The following is a 5,546-nucleotide window of genomic DNA, read 5'->3' on the forward strand; positions in this document are numbered from 1 at the left end:
AAACAGGGAGCCAGGCCCTGATATTTACTGTAGAAGACCAAATGCCAAGATTAAATGGATCGGAGCCATTTGTCTGCTGGATTTATAATAGAATCTAAAAATCCATCTTAATAATTTACAACGTCCATTGTTCATTTGTTAATTTTAATCCAATAATTAACTATAGTTTTATATTTGATTTATAATCATTTTTTATACTAATTTGTCTTATTTTATTTATTCACCTCTTTTCTTTTTCTATGTAAAAACTGTCTAAAAGATTTTAATGGAAATAACACAAAGCAAAAATCAAGGAGGCAATTCCAGCTCAGCTGTGTCAGGAATAAGGCTGCATGGAATGATGCCTGTTTGGATTGGAAAGCTTTTACTCATCACTTCCTGTCATCCTGATTGCATGTACCCTCATGAAATGTTTCTTGGGGTGGAATTTTCATATATAAGAGGAAGACACATGTCAAGATTTTCATCAAGTTTTAACAAACAGATTGACATGGGGACACACATTATGCAAATAAGCCCCCATGTAGTAATTCCCTAAGTTGGCAGTGTCATACTTAAGATGATTATATCAAAATCATTCTGTCTATTTGAATTGCATTTTAATTTGGGGGTACAAAGCTCATTCCATCCTTTGCCACTGTAAAATAAGAGCATGAATATGCATGAAGAACAGTTTAATACAGTAATATCTTCTGATAGCTCTCTAATGTGTGCCAGTGGAAGTGCTGAAAAATGATATTGATGAGATGTGCTGAAACAGCCATCCCACCCCCAGCACATAGAGGTCAGAAGACTGTCTCCAGTAATATTTCATGGTAACATATAACACAAAACATAGCCCCCAGTTGAAATATGAAGCAGTCCATGTTTTAAAAAATAAAACGAATAAAAATAATTGAAATAAAAACCCTTCAGGAGACAGAATACAATGGATATATCCAAATGTTTAAAACTTCTTGGCACACATGCACGCATGTATGCCCATGCAAATACACGCCCTGCTACTGGCTGCTCTGAGCCACCCCCTAACTAAAACCACTTGTTTACTCAGTGATCCCATGCTGGCTTCCAGACCATAGTGACCTGGGAACAGGGCAACTTTCAGCAGCCTAGCCTGCCCCGTAGCCACTGTCCCTGGCTAAAGATCAAGGCTGTCTGGGTTTGCTGAAAACACAGCCACTGAGAACCCAGACTATGTAGGAAGGAGAGAGCAAAACAGGCAGTTGTGTTGACAGGGAAATTAAAATACACAAAAACATGTCTATAACTGTGCTCCTGCTTCGTGAAAATCAATTGTTTCTAATGAATAATACACTGTTATTTAGTACTGCTCCAAAGAAACATCCAAAAGTGATTGCTTGTTGTTGCTTGTTTTTAATCAGCATGTCTTCTGTTGTTTTTCTTTTCATTAATAATTACGTCTTTTCTGTAGTTCAGTGCAAAACTGATTAGGTGCAGGATGATAAATATCATCAGCAGAACAGAGTCAGCAGAACAGCTATATTGTACAAGTTAGCACAAGGATTTTGTCAATATTTCTCAAGAAGGAAGTTAGAGATCAATGAATTCATAACACAAGGGAACCACAAAATCAGCCCTGACATTGCAACTTTAAATAGGTACTGACAGTTGTCCAAAGTAACCCAAAGGTCACCGGTAAACAATGTGACCTTAATCAAATTTGCACCTAATTTGTTGTGCTTGGAAAATCTTAAGGAGGATTCTCTGTGGCAGCTGCAAAATGTAGATAAAAAGAGTATTTAGCTTCTTAGCAGGCTCCCATTAAACATAGAGACAAATTGCTCTTTCTTTTTTTTACAGGAAACAATGTTTGCATGTTAAGCAACTTTCTGAACATTGTAGTGTAAACAAGTTTCACACCTGACATGTTGCAGTCAGGATAGGGCCAAGTGGAGCCATCAATATGCAATTACTCTAATGCAATTAAACATGACTCTTCCTCTGCTCTTGTAATCGATACCGATCATTTCCTCTAATCACAGGAAATGTGTCGTCAAGGTCCAGCGGGGGTGTCATTCCTGTAATTAAGCATCTCGTCACAAAAACCACCAAGCAAAACAGGCCACTCGCTCCCACTCTTTAACCTCATCCTTCCTCTACAGTATCCGGTGCTGTCTAATTATGGGCTTCCAGGATGAAAAGTCTTGGCCAAAAAACATTTTCCACAAACAGGAGAGCCATCATCACAAACAAGGTGGCACTGTAATGAAAAGGGAAATGTCTGCCTGCTTCTCAATTGACAAGCCGAGTTTTGTATGAAACACACGTATCTGTTTTTCTTATATTTGGATGTCTGCCATGACTTTTAACGTCTAAATTTTGGAGGTCTAGCCAACGCCCTACAATGACCCATGTGTGAACATGCGAGTGGGAGCAGAGCAGTAACAGGATGTGGCCCATGAGGGATTAGAGCCATGCCAAACACTTGTGTAACAAACAGCCTGTTAAACAGCCAGAGCCAAGAGGAGAGAGTGAGCTCCAGTGTCTACCATACACAAAACAGTGAACAGAGCCACATCATCGTACTACCAGACTCTTGGTTGCCCTGGTGACCTGTAACATGTCATGCTAACCTTGCACTGTGGGTAAAATAATGTTCAGGCTGAGTCATCCCAATAAGAGGCAGAGCATAGCAAGTCTGTTTTATAAAGCACAACACACCGCATCAATTTAATGATCTTATGATAAATTATGATATAAGTTTGTCTCTTTGTCATCTTGTTGATCCATGTAGCAAAATTTGAAATTGCAAACATTTATAATGATTTTTACCACCATTTTTAGAGTCATCTTCAAATTTGAAATAAAATTCAGCAATAGTTTGGAAATATTGTGAGACCCTGCTTCCTAATCTCTTGGGAGTGTAAAAATCTGTATACATTTACTATTGAGTCATTATAAACGACAGGATGGGTGTGCAGGGGTGTGACACCAGATATTACTGTCCTGTTCTGAAGATCATTTCAAAGGGGAAATCATACTATACAACAGTTTGTCCATGTTTACCCTGCCTACCAGACAGGGTCATTTCTACTCGCTTGCTTTCAGCCTGGCAAATGTGGGCTGACCAAGTCTTTAGTTCTATCTCCACAGCTGGTTGTGAGAATGGCAAAACAATCAGTGTCTGGTCTTGTTTGCTTAAAAATTACACAAATTATACAATTTTCTCTAAAACTATAGTGACAGAAGGATTTAAACAAGAGCTTCATATTGCATGAAATTAATTTACTTAAATTCCTCTTAGAGTGACATAGAGCATTAAAAATGACAGCTGAAAATACATTCATCTTATGATGGCACACTTATGTATCACACTGTCACTGATTTAGATAATGAAAGGTTTTTTGTTTTTGTTTTTTTATGTGAGGGGAAACATCATATGTTTGGGTAAAATTGGTATTTGCATAGGAAAGCAAAACTGGCATTTTATTATGGATTTTCATCATTATTCTTGCAATGATAAACATTTGGTTAAGGTTCGCGGTCATGTGTGAAACAAGTTACACCCAGAGCTGCCACCACGATTTGAGGCCCTTTCTGAAACAACTGCTTTTGCTGTTTTTCTTTTGGAGACTGCGGACTTCCTGCAGAGGTTGGGAAACAGCAGTCAAATATAGTACTTTGTGGTCCTGTACCTTGAAATTAGCACTGCTACCTTAAGTATAGGACCTCAGTAGCCTTTGATTAGACCATGTCCCCAATATCTGGGGCTGCACACTCTATAATGCATTGATCCATTAATTACCTGTATCTTACATTGACATCGATCTGACAACAATTTTCTCGCTGGCCACAGGGAGCAATTTATCTTTCTCTTCAATGCGCTTGATTCTCTCTCCACTGTATCCTAAACCAAGGCTGAAGTAGTGTGACTCCAAGGCATTTGTTTGGCAAACTAAAGGCAATATCCAAAGCTATAAACAAAAATATATTATTGGAAGTGACACTTCACTAACAATATCATCATTATTCACTTGTGCGCGTTACTTTTGTCTGGTTGAGCAGCGATCCAGCTTCAGCCCTGCTGGAGGAGATACAGCCCCGCGATATCCCTCTGAGGCATCACATCCCAATGTCCAGAGAGCTAATATGACAGCATATTACCACTGCTACATAGCTAACCAATAACCTCGCTGAAATATAAGCCTGGGCTTGCTACAGTCAGCAGTCACAGGCCTGTCCTCTTTCAGTGTTGGGACATTGTTGTCACAGCTTTGGACAAGGTGTTAATTTAACCTTCCAAGCCACTGAATGTTAACAATATGCATTATAAAAAAGCCACAGCTGCAACAACAATAAATCACATTCTCCTATGTCCTCAAGTGCAAAGACACAAAACTAGTCTCTGTGATAAGCATAATAACCAGTGAGTTGAATGGAAATCTTTTTACTATGTGTTCATATTTTTTTTTTTATTAGAAGCTTAATAAAGCTTCTAATAACGCTCTCATTTCTTTGTGGTGAGAAATAGGATTCATAAACAAAAGTATGCGCACACACACACACAAAGAGACAAAAAGGGTGAAATCTGACCTCTGCACACCAAGAGAACAAACACTGTCAAACGTTATAATGAGACGTGGCCTTCATTGTCATTAGTCTGCTTCTCTTCAGGCACTTGACGTCAATAGAGGAAAGATTATCTTCTATCTCAGATCTTGGTATTGTACAGACTCTGGGCCACATCCCCCCACTTTGTTCGTCCCTGCCGAATCACAAAAAACAGTAAGCCATCCTCTGATGGTCTGATAGGGACAAGCAGACAATTTTGAATATTTTTTTCCATGGCTGTGGACAACAGCTGGGATGTCTTCGGAGGATTACGGAGGAGCTGGAAACAATGTTCTCAGTAAGAGAGACTACAACAGACAGTGAAGGCTGGGCCTGAAATGGAACAAACTACAAGGTGTTACAACCAATAGATTCCCAGATCTGACAAGGAAAAATGTCTTGGTTTTTGTTTTGTTTTGTTTTGTTTTTTGTTTTTTTTTGTTTTGTTTTGTTTTGTTTTGTTTTGTTTTGTTTTGCTTTGCTTTGCTTTGCTTTGCTTTGCTTTGCTTTGCTTTGCTTTGCTTTGTTTGGGGGAGGGGGGGCATTATAATGTACAACTGCAGGTGTTGTGTAAGTAAAAAAAATGTATAAAAAAAGATAAACCATGCTGTTGATGTTGAAATTAAAATAGTTAACTTTAGCAGGGAAAGAGCGCTGAATTACAGACAGCTTGTTACGCTTTTGGAGGAGCATGAGATTAAACATGATAACATAGGCTACCAAACACCTGTCCAGTGGCTCAGCCTAGGCAAAGTGCTAAAGAGAGTGTGTATCCTGAGAGCAGAAATTTGAGTTTTCTAAGAAGAATGGTAAATGGCCTGTATTTGTATAGCGCTTTACTAGTCCCTAAGGACCCCAAAGTGCTTTACACATCCAGTCATCCACCCATTCACACACACATTCACACACAGGTGATGGTAAGCTACATTGTAGCCACAGCCACCCTGAGGCGCATTGACAGAGGCGAGGCTGCC

Source organism: Pundamilia nyererei, unplaced genomic scaffold, assembly GCF_000239375.1.
Source record: "Pundamilia nyererei isolate P.nyererei 1_Seehausen unplaced genomic scaffold, PunNye1.0 scaffold00059, whole genome shotgun sequence".
In the NCBI taxonomy this organism is placed as follows: domain Eukaryota; kingdom Metazoa; phylum Chordata; class Actinopteri; order Cichliformes; family Cichlidae; genus Pundamilia; species Pundamilia nyererei.